Here is a 12,603-nt window from a genome sequence, read left to right as displayed (position 1 = left end):
TCGAGAGAATGGGATTCCTAAACTGTTGGGATTACAGATGATACATGAGACCATTGTCGTCTTTCCTCGTGATCCTTATGAATACATCTGCCAGAACAGGCACTTAGTTGTTAAGTCTGGTTCCTTCCTGTGGTTGTCCAGTGTAGTGGTTGTCTTGTGCTTGTCTAGTGTCTGTCCAAGCATACTTCTTTCCTAACAGCACATAAAACTACTAATCCTATGACCAGTGGTTGCACTGTTTGTAGAACATGGTTGTAGCATACTAGATCAAGCAAGCACAGTGCCTTACAGTTTTCCTTGCTAGTATAAGCCCTACTTATTCATTTTTCTGTGATGCTCTGTGATGGACATGTTTTTTCTTAGAAAAGTTATTGCAAAGTCCGTGGACTCTGGACTAAGAATGTTATCCAGTTGCTTTGGCTGCTTGGTCTCATTTAGGATCTGTTTTAGTTCATGCTGATGCCAGCATGTCCTCCGACTTCACCAGAGGAGTACAATGCTGTTTGAAAAAAAAGTCAGATTATTTGGACTGAAGGACCTATCAACTGCAACACAAGCTTCAAACTCAGTTGGAACAGTGTAAACTTCCATAAAACTTTGTAGTAGGAACAAATGTAGTAAGGACAGCTGTGTTACAAAGTCTCTTGTTGCTGTTTTCTATGCTTTCTGTATCTGTGCTTCAGATTATCTGCCTATGTTGAATTTCTGCATCCTTAGTCACCTCTGCCACTAATCTTTTAGAGATGCTTTTGGGAACATACTGATTTTTGGAATATTTCTGAAAAGTATGATATTTACTGAACTTCTTATATAAGAAGTTCTCAGAAGTCCAGTCCTGCAGCTAGTGCAATTTTCTTGGAAAATCACAGCCAAGGTTTAGTGAATTCCTGTACCTTCAGTTTGAGTAAATCCTTATACTTGACATCTCTGGTACATGGCATTGAGTTTAGAGCCTTCCAAAACAGGAGTATAAACTATTCATCTAAATAAAAGCCTGCACATTTCAATATGTAGAAGTCTGTTTACTAGAATATGGTTGCAACAGTAAATTGCAGCACAATGACTTTAGGCTCACAGGAAACAATGCGGGTATTGTTTATTGTCATTCTTATCAGTGAATGTTATCCAACTGGAATTTACGTATTACCTGCAAAGCAGAGAGAAATTTAGAAGGGAGTGTATTAGAAATTACTACACACTGTTCTTCATAGGTGCACCAGCTTAGACTTTGGCACTATGTTCTGAAATCAGCTGCAGGGAGGAGGGGACGCGAGGAATAAGGTGGGGAAGTGCACTCTCACACTCTGCACGCTTAATTGTGAGTCTGAGACTCACATTTAATCACAAATAATGGGGGTTTTTTTGTATATTTTGTTATCTTCTGGTTAGTGGAAAGAAGCTGAAACACTTTCAAATAACTATCAATATTATTTGATGAAATACAAAAAAGGTATTTCCAATTTTGTTATTGACACATTGTTAAGAAGAAAACTCAAGTCATCAAAATGTGTGTCATCAAGCTAGAGGAGCATAATTGCACTTAACTATTGTAACTGCTTTTTTCCCACACTGTTTTATTTTTTTAAACTTCAAAGTCTCCAAATTCCTCCTGATTGATGCACTGTTACTTTAACAATGTCTTTGTTGTGTACTGCAATCAGACAAGTGCTAATCCCCTTGAGGAATCTGGCAGGGCTGTGGGAATCTTCCAGCCATAATTGTATGGCTCACTATCTCAAATGCGATGATACTGTCAACTTCAGCTGAGTTGACAGAATGTTCTAATGGTGTTGAGGGTGGGTTATATCAACTTTCTCTATTGACTTGTGTGTCTAAGGGTCTTTCATTCACGCATTCTTCATCGTCTCTGGTGGGTTTTTTGGTACTATTCTGGAAGATATTATAGATAAAAAGCATACTGTAGTTGAATAAAGAAAGATTGTAATCAGAACAAAATGAAAGGAAAAGCCAACAGGAAATCCTAACTATATAATTAAAATAAAATTACTAGAGAGAAAAACAGATGGTGAATTATAAGCAGTGATATTGAATTTTAATGGACATACTACTGATGTGACAAAGACAACTTTCATTTGATTAGTTTAAACATTTAAGAGAAAAATCAAGCAATTTAAATATACTGAATGTAGTTCTGCTCACTATACAATGACATGACCTCAAGTCTTTAATTTACTTAGTCAATTGACTTACAAGCTATTTTAACTGAACTCCTTAGTATCCTTGTTTGTTTTTCTTCAGCAGTTCCTAAGTGCAGAAAAATTCCTCCATAAAATCATTTTTTGGGGTGGGGGGCAAAGGACGTTGCATCTGATTCATTAGGTGCCTAACAGTGTAACCTCATAGTTAGTCAGTTTTTGTATCTCTGCCTCAAGTCCTGATTGCCATTTGTTCAAATTCTGGAACTGAGCATCCATTTTTCTTACCAAGGTTTCCCCAAGTACAGGGAAATCTTGATTCGCATTGTTCTAAGCTGCTCTACAGTTCTCCTTCCTCTGTACTTGCATGAGAAAAAAGGAAGATACCTGCCCTTCAAAAGATCTGCTAGACCTATTAGTTGCAAAATATTTATTCACTGAATTTGGATTTTTATGACCATGCTATCTAGAAATCATCCTGATTAAAGAAAATAAAAGGAAGGGGTGATTAATGTATTTTATTTATAACAGGAATGGTGGAAGCCAGGCCCTTCATGGTTCTTTAATTAATTTGAAAAGGGACAAAATCAAGAGTCTAATTTGTTTTACTGAATGAACTATAACTGGGCTCACTTAAGTCCATTTGGCTTATAATCAGTTTTGGAAGGACTATGATTTGGCTCTGAGTCAGATGTTTCAATTGAAATCAGATAGCCAAAACCACAAGAATCTAACTTGTCAGAAATGGTGAGTATTCAAAAAATGCTAATCCACAAGACTGGCGTGTACGTAGTAAGTAGAGGACATAAATGAAAGCTTCTGCTGTACCCAAGTAGTAGCTTAGTGTTTTCTTAATTTTGCTACTGTAGCATCCTTGGTAAACCTTGTGCACTTTGCCATAAAAGGCTAGTTTTCCTTGTTTGCTATTCCTAAGCCGGAGGTTGTATATTAACAGTGACTTTAATCCTGTTTTTCACTGTGTAATACCTGCTCTGAAACTGCTGCATGGAACCATTTATTAATGACCTAGTACCATCTCCTTTCTTCCTAGACTGTTCAGAATGATCATACTTACTAGATGCATCATTGCTGCACTATAAATTCCCTGACAGAACATGGTGCTTTGCTTTATCGGAGCAAAGAGGTCTTCTTCTTCTCAGTTTACTGTATCATAATTTTCTTCTTTAGGAGATTTCTCCGAGATTTCTCAAGGATTTGTAACCAAATGCTACTCCCAGGAAAGACCATAAACTGAAATAGGCATGATGTCAGGGTGTGGCTTTTGCTTACTTGTCATTCAGTGACTTTGCAAAATAACAACAATGTGTGCACAGTATGAGGTGAAGTGCCTACCACTTTGTTATGTAACAATCCCTTTATGTCTTTTCCTGCAATGGTTACATTTCTCTCTCCAAAGTTTACTAGTTTATATGAATTGTGCACAGAAGCCAAATACCAAATAAGAAAATGTCAGAAGAAACTCGGCAGTGAAATAGTACCACCCTAAAATTGCCTTTTTTTTTTTTTTTTTTTTTACAGCTGACTCACTGAACAACATTATGTATCTTTTTTCAGTTTTCAGTGCAGTAGATCTCCAGGTTTATTTTGAAACCTTTGAAGCTGCAAAACAGAATTTACTGTGTGGCAGCCAGCACTGCATTATTGTGCCAGCTACACCTGATGTGCTATGTGGTTATTGAATTTGGCTATGATGCCAAGCCCTGAGAGGTAGGTGATAGCTAAGTAAGATCACTGTACAATGAAACAGCAATTTCTGTTAATCTGACTTTGCATATCAGAATTGTATTTATTCACTACAGCTCTTTACAGATGTTTTGGTCCTAAGGGAAAAGCCTGCACTAATGACTATACAGCCTACTCTGATGAATATGGGCCTTATCTTTCTTTGTAATAAATGTCTTCCTTTCTCTCTCCTCTTGAGTTTATTAGCACTATAATTATAATCATAAATAGCATTTCCTTTTAATCACTTGTGGTGTTTTAATTCTCTTTTCTAACTTCTTTTTCATATGATTCCCAATAATCAGTGTCCTTGCCAGATCATTACCATCTGCAGCTATTTGGAAATATTAGGTTTCTAAGCTATTATTTTGGTTCCATCTTACCTAATCAAACAGTGAAAGCATGAATTCCTCGTACTAATCACTGTAGTATTCCTAATGTTATCTCTAGCTAAGAGTTCACATTCCTGTTTTAATGGAGATCCATCATCACTTCTTGAAAAGCTAATTTAATTTTTGTAAAGATGCAGAACATAACAACGCGATTTGAAGTTTTTTTACTTACATGCAAAACAGCTGAAGATGCAGAATGATCACTTACCAGGATATAGATAGAATCTTTGAGAAATAAAAGGCTATTTTAGTGCTTGTAAGTATGTGATCTGAGAGATCTTTAATTAATTGTTTTTGACAAGGATACCTGTTCTGGAAGCAAGTGTTATGCTGCGGTCAGAACTGACTGTAAGCCTGGAATAAGATTATTTCATTATTTCACAGAGACATGGCAATTAACTCATCAGAAGACAGTAATACTGCTGAATATATATAAATTCAAAATAATATCCTAGAGGAAAAAATTAAATCTCTTGTAGTAAGTGATGGTGCAGTAGTATTTACACTCCAAATAATTTCAAGGGCTGTGAAAAACTTACTTCTTTCCATGAGGGTGATCAATCTATTTCAGAGACAAGGATTCAAATACTGAGTTTTTTATACAGTGGTAAGGAGAAGCCTAAGGTAAAGATCCCAGCAGATCTCTTACGCTAACATACAGAGGTATGTACCTGAAGATTAAATAAGCAAGAAGGAATGAAATATTACAAAACAAAGCAATGAGAAATACATATTTTAGCATAAGACTGGATCGCTAAAAAAACTGAGTTGCTTATGGTCTACAGTCCTCAAGATCTTGACCAGCAAAAGTTGCTAGTTAGTCTTGCATTTTTATATTGAGGCTGATTTGCACATTCTTTTACATTTGATAAAGAGGTACCCTATCAAAGTGATGTATTCAGCTTCCAGTGAATAATTTGAAGAAAACAGTGCTCTCTACAGGGAAATGTAATCAATCTGAATTATCAGGCTACTTCAGCAGGGTTTTCTCAACCATTAAGCTGGTTTTATAAATTTGTTTGGCACCAGCATTCTGGTCAGCACACCGCTTCTTTGCTGAAAACCGGTATGCTCAATTATATGGAATTTTAAAACAAAACACTCAATGAACATATTGTGGCTTAATAATAAATTATGAGGTAGAAGTACAAAGTTGCAGTATACCTTTAGAGAAAAGCCATTTTAAGGCATTATATGCACAAACCGTCGAAGACAGTTTTTTCAAAGAGGCTCCATGCAGCGCTGTGCTGCATGTGAAGATCAATAAACACTTTGGTGTGTTATATAAAAACATAAGTTTATCACATTCACTTGGCTTTACATTATTATCCAAAAATAATTCCATTACTCTCTCATGAATAGTTTCAGGTACTAGAACAAAGGTAAGTATGCTGACACAAAATTTGTTTTTTCTAGACATCTCCTGTTTGAGCTCTCTGATGAACAACTTTTGAGGTTATATGTTGTTCTTCATAATAATGTAAAATTGGCAAGTTTGCTTGCCAATTTTAAGTAAAAAGCTGCTCACTTTTCCAAATGTATTCAGCATATGCTACTTGCAAAAATTTCTGATAGCTATTTTAAATTTTGTTGTATGCTGCACTGCACAATGAAACCATCTCACTTCAAACGCTTCTGACTTTTTAAAGCATCGTATTTAAACCTCTTTGTATATCTTATATTACTTTTTCTGTTCAGATTCAGAACGCATGCCCAGGGAAGCTAATATTGTAATACTCTGTAGTTTGCCCAGTTACAAGGAAATTGCTACATCTTTGTAACTGTTAATACCTACTTGTGATTAGGGATTGACAGAATAAAAGCCTCCTGGGGTGAATCAGTGCTGGAGTCAATAAATAGACTGCATAAAAAATACAGCATGTAAATTTAAAATATGTTTTTGTGATTAATTTATAAGTCTTTTCTGTTAGGAAGATCCCTTTCTTCCGAGTCATATAGACTGTATTTGATCCCTCACGTTAAAAGATCATTGCACAATTAATGTCAGTGTGTACTGTGCATATCTTTCATTCTTTAGAAGAGACATGCTGTTATGTGCCCCCAGGCTGCTTAGGACATTTGAATCTCTTTAATCTGACACGTGTCAGATTAGTACTGTAGTGAGGCCATAAACATGAACATGACTTAATCCCACAGAATGTGAAGGATGAGTTAATGGTATCGTGGGTCTTTTCTTCAAGAGAGTTTCTCTGAACTGTAGCATTATTATTTTCAATTAATACTTGATGGGCTTTGCAGCTACTTAACAGCTAAAACTGTCTCAATGTTATTTTGTAAATTAGTTTGTAACTCTGTCATAAGGTATTACATGCTGCCTGCTCTCTGGAAAAATGAAATACATTCTCTTAAGTCCTTCCCTGAGAAGTCCTTAAGGCCTTCTCTAAGAAGGCCTGTACAGTATGTCCCCCAAAAGGTTAATTTTTTGAATGTTGAGGATATTGAAATAGTGGTGGCAAGTTCCAAGCATCTGGAAAAAGAATTACTTCTCAGGAAGCTCAAATTTAAACATAGAACAACCTTTTTGGGGTTTTTGGTTTATTTTCAGAGTTCTGGTTTAACCAAAATACATAGTGTTGGCCAAAGCCCGAAGTTGGATGCCTTCCAATGTAGTTTCACAGGCAATAAGCTTCAAAACATAAAGTAAATGCTTCTGAGGGAAAAACAGAGATCAAAGTGAAAGTGTGATTCAAGACAAGGAAGGAGGGTTCCAAGCGAGTTGTGATTACAGTAGCAAAAGAAGGTAGAGTGAAACTAGAACCACATGAGACAAGAAAGGGCCAGATTTCACAAATATCAAAAGGCATTGTATTAGTTTGCCAACAAGTAAGGAAGATGAGGATAGATTACTAGTTCAGACTCCTGGTTGGAAGACATTATTAGATCCTCTGTAAAAACATTTTTAGTAGAGTGCAAGGTGTGGAAACTGTAATTGAGATATATCTCATCTACAGTAGAAAACAAAGAAGGCAATTCAACAAAAAGCAATTGGCATTATCATTTTTCTCCTTTTTTCATCCTGGCAATGCCATGGTCAGTTTTTACAATCCCAAACATCCAGGTAAGTATGAAATATGCCAGGAATCCACTTCCTATCTTTGAATATGAAGCTGGATGTTAAATCAAAAGCAGCACAAGCTGCCAGTGGGAGTAATCAGTCCCTCTGACGGGGTTGGTGCTGCCCTGGATCTCACTGGTACTCCAGCTGGAGCTTAGAATGACTTAGTGTGATCATAGTTCAGTTCCTCCCTAGGCAGGATTGCCCACTGAGACGCCCATTTCAATTCTGAGAAATGTTTAAAACACATTCTAGAGCTGGGGTTATGGGGTAAGAAGCCCTTTCTACTGAATTTCTTTTTGGGTGAATCTTCCCAATTATCATACAATTTCCTCAGGTCTTAAATTACTTTGAAAAACTTTACCGTCTTAGAGTTATAATCTTTGAGGTTTTCCCATCTCTAATGATGCTAACAGTGATGAATGAATAAATATTAAATAATTTTGAGATATATAATTCCTAGAAATAGCACTAAACTATTTCCTTCAATAATCTGTAGAACTGAAGAATGTTTTGGACAAATTCCTAGAAAATGCTTCATTTATGATAAAATAAGCTAGTAGTTGAAGGACATATTGAAGTTTCTTTTCTTTTTTTCAAGTGCATATATGAGTTGATAGGGTAGTTTAAAATACTGTTTGCATAGTGTTCTGCTCAAGATCATTAAATTGTTTAGCTCTATATGTTTTCTCTTAGCACTCCTTAGGACATGAAAAGATATTTTAAGACATTAGAAGAGAACTAGATTAGCACAGCTGGGTACTAATGTGGGAATTTCAATATATGAATGTCATATGTAAAATTCAGCCTCTCAAATTATTTATTCCTAATGGATGTCTCAGTTTGTTCAGTAAAAAGGACACTGCTAATTTAATTTCCCATGAATTACTACCTCAAAGTGCACTTAAAAATACTCTCTGTCCTAGAGCCCCAAATTATGGGAAAGGAGATAAAACAGCTGTTACTGCTGTTGTGTCAGGCAACATATATTTGGCTAGACAGCCTTTTTTCATGCTACTTGCAATAATATGTGTTTCAAAAATACAGATTAGACACAGTGATAAATCTGGATCCCTCCAGTAAGCCTGAGTGTCTGCATTCAGTTACAGCCACCTTAAAATAGTGGTGGATTCCTGCTGGTACCCTACTGGCTGAGTCCCAAATTAGTTAACAATTACTGTCCCAAAAACACTAAGCTTGGTTCAGAACTGGAACGTGACGTGTAGATAATATGCCTTAGAATATTCACCAGGGTCAATAGATACCTTTTGAAACCCTCTGAAGGCCTTTTCTTCTCATGATTCCTTCTTTTTAAAGGTCTCTGACTGTGTGACACTCCATTTTAACTGTCATTATTTCTTCGATTTGTTTTTATTTTAATCAACGTAGGCTGTTTCCTTGCATGCTCTGCATGTCTGGAAGAGTATTCCCTTCATCAGTTTCTCAGGGAAGTTCTAAAAGGCTCTGTCCTTTGTGCCCTTTATACTTGTTTCTAGTAGCAAAATAATCTCCGAACAAATTAAACTAACTTTCCTAAAGTGACGGTATACCGAGTTACCCTAGACTTGATGCTTGTAAAGAAAGCACAAGAAACTACACCCATTCCCTCAGTCAGTTCCTTCCGACTTCTCAACTCTTCCAGTTTTGTATTTTCTCACCCTTTCTTGTCTCCTTTTCTCCTCTCTCCTCATTTTTCTCTGGAGTTCTTAGGATAAGTTCCAATTTTAATATTGTTTTTCCAGCCACTGATCATTATGGTTCCTTGACAAAATTCTTTCCTCTTTCCTTCTTTCCTACAAGAATCAATTTAAAAAAAAAAAAAAAAAAAGTAAATTACAATCAGGACACGGATCTGAGGTGAATATATTTGAAACTTACAAAGTTAAGATAGTTCTGCTGTTTAGTCTAACTACTTCTTCCAATGAAAATATGTATGCATGATATTCCCTTTGTTCATTTTTAGCTTGTTTTAGTCACCATATAGATGTTTTTGTATCTTCTCCAATACGTCTTTAATAGTTTCCAGTGACTCTTCACAGAATAACCGAGATTTTCATTTTGAGCCAAATAGTGTCTGTTCTGCTTGCCAACCTATATGTTATTTGCTGATTATTTGGATGTAACAGCCTTTTTGGTTGTACTTTCTGTTATCCTGTTTTGTCTGCCCAGTCTATATTCTATTCTTAAAACCTTCAGAGAATATTTTTGGGCCACATCCAAGGCTGTATTTGTTCAGGTGAACTCAGGAAATTTCAGGGTAAAATAATCCTTCATTCTAACAGTCTATGGAGAATTTAAATAGATCAATCAAAATAATGTCAAATATTACTATCTGGGGTTATAAGTAAACTGATGTTTAGGGAGGAAAACTGTCTAAACAAATGAATGCCTACAGAGTTAATGCTTGGGAAGATCTATGAGCAAGAGGAAAGAACATTATATCATCTTTTCCATGTAATATATTACCTAATCTAAAGTGTGCTTGTTTGACATCTCAGTTTCCTGTTTGTATAATGCCTATGTGCTAAGTTCTGGTGATGAATTATTTGTTTGTGCAGTTGGATTTCAGATAATCAGAATAAAAATGTTTAGATCTGCACATCAAAGCCAATATTGTAATTATTTAACATTAAAGCATTTGTACTTTGATAGGAGGAAGTAACAAGTCCCTCACACCAATTCCAAATAAATATTTATTTCAAATTAAGAAAATAAGATGCTACACTTGAATCTGTCTGGGTCCCAAATCTTGGTGATATGCACAACCTCAACAAGCCTTTCTATGGATACTCATTTGCTAGACTGGATCTTGCTGTAGATCTGTTTCACCAGATCACATGCAGGAATTATGCTTATACAAGTATTAAATCCTTTGTGCATTGACAGCTAGTCCTGCACAAACCTTGTTTCTGTCTCAGCCTGTCTGCATGTTGACCTCTAAAACAGAAGTACTAAGACAGATTTCTGAACTCTTTGTATAATCACTGGAGACAGGTAGTGCTCCACAGGGCAGCACTGTGCTTGCACATACTACATGCTGCTCCCAGGCCTGTCTAGCTATCGGTGTGTCCCCCTGGGCAGTCTGGGTTCTCCAGCACTGTGGGCGTCCCAGCCCTCTCTTGGGCTTTCAGAGTGCAGCTTCCTTACTTATTGGTCACAACTGCCTCCTCGTGACTCTTTTTTTAACCCCCTAGGCTCATTTAGCCACACAACCTGACACACTGAGTTTGCCACACAAGTTTCTCTGCTCAGGGTAATAGGGTAAATAGTAAGTGAAAAAAAATAGTCCAAATGAAAACGTTCTAAGCCATGGTTGTCCTCCATATACATGTAAATCAATCTCCTATAAGTTGCATCACAGTGTTATATGGGTAATCATTTTCTTGTTATCAGGAATCATCATTCCTGTTGGGTAATTACTTTATCCAATTGCTAAGCCTGCACACAAGCTCTAAGTGATAGCAGCGCTGTGTAGCAGTTCCTGCTGTGTATTTTTAAATACTGCATTTGGACACTTCCTCATTTGCATATCTGCCTCTCTGAGATTCTACAAGTGTTTTGTTGGGTTTAGCGTTTGCATTGTCAAACTTCTTGTTTCTCTGGTTGCAGAACTACAAGCATGAGATTTCATACTTAAGGGATCTTCACAGCATAGATTTGTACCATACCACATGCAGATAAGAAAGTTGTCTCCACTGTACACAAAAATGTGTCTAAACTCCAGCTTCCTTGTGGGGACCAGGCTGTGAGTGCCTCTCCCCCTTTAGGCTTCTGAACGCTGAATTCTCTCCTAAAGGTAAGTAATTAACGGAAGAGGAAAAGGGCTGCTACCAGCACTGGATCCACTAACGCCACATCCATCACCATCACCTTTTGTACCACTAACAGTGTTTAGGCACAACTCCTTATCCCATCACTTAATTGCAGTGAAACTTGCGTGATTTGAGCATACCTCGGCGCCTATATTCAGGAGCACAGGCAACTTTGTAAATGAATATAACATACCTTAATATTTATTTCCTTTAATCTTAGGTAATCTCTATTAAATCAATAGGCATTTCACTTTATCTTTTAGGAGTTGATAGAGGATCAGTGAGAAAAATGATCTTTGGTACAAGAATATTTGTAATGCAGTTTTTTAAACCTTCCAGTTTCATGTTATTAATGGACCAGCAAGGTTCTAACACATCCTTTTGAAATGGCCTGATCTATCTGTTTGGGAATACAGTCTGATCTTAAAGTAATTGTGCCATCTATTACAAAGACTAGCTCAAAGTGTATCTAAAGACTGGAATGCAAGCGGTTTCGTAGCTTTGGCAAATTAATACGTCAATTACATTCATTTTGTATTATCAAATAATGTTCTGACTGCTCTGTTTGTTTGAAGTCTCTAGGGTTAAAATATTCTTTAAACAGAAGTTTATTTTTGGACAGGCCTACCGAGTCGTCTCCTATTGTATGTTAAAGTAGCTACTCTCTGAGGTCAAAAGGAGTTCAGCTTTACAAAGATACCCTTCTTTTGTAGAAATGGAATCTTCAGAGTCTTTAATAGGAACAAACAAAAATATCTTTAGTAAAACTTTTTTTGAATGTTTCAAAAGATGACTTGTCTGGATTGAAAGGGGAAAAGAAATATAAGGATACAAGTCTGGACAATAAACAAAGTGTATTTTCAGTAAGTCCAGTTAACCGTATATATGTTTTGAATGTTTCTGCTACGCAAGTGTTATTACTGCTTATTTGTTCTGCTTCCTGCTTGTTTCTTCCTCCTAAACCTACATACTTAGGAAAATATTAACTGGCTTTTGGTTTTCTGAGCAGCAGGCACAAATTACAAAGAAGGCCTGGATCCAGCAAGTGGACCTACTCAGATGGTCTGTGCCTCTGCGCAGACCCGCTGAAGACTTTGGAGACACCAGCTGTCAGCAGGGCCTGCCCGCACGGTTCTCTCCGTGCTTTCAGAGAACGGAACAGTAATGCAGCTCTCTAAAAAAGCCAAAAACATAGCTGCAGGTAAATGAAAGGTAGCAATCTGATAGCTATGAAAAAGAACCCTTTGCTTATTCCCCTGAGGAGGACAGCTTTAGCTGCAGCAAAGCAAATTTTACATTGGTATAGTAGTTTGTTTTTCCCCTGGAGAAAATATTTCTGAGATAGTCAAAGTGATCTATTTTATTTACCCACTTAGTGGCTGGTTTATCTATTGCAACTGCCAGTTCCAATCTAGCAAGTGAAG

This window comes from Struthio camelus, chromosome W (assembly GCF_040807025.1).
Source record: "Struthio camelus isolate bStrCam1 chromosome W, bStrCam1.hap1, whole genome shotgun sequence".
In the NCBI taxonomy this organism is placed as follows: domain Eukaryota; kingdom Metazoa; phylum Chordata; class Aves; order Struthioniformes; family Struthionidae; genus Struthio; species Struthio camelus.
Note: the sequence above shows the minus strand (reverse complement) of the source record.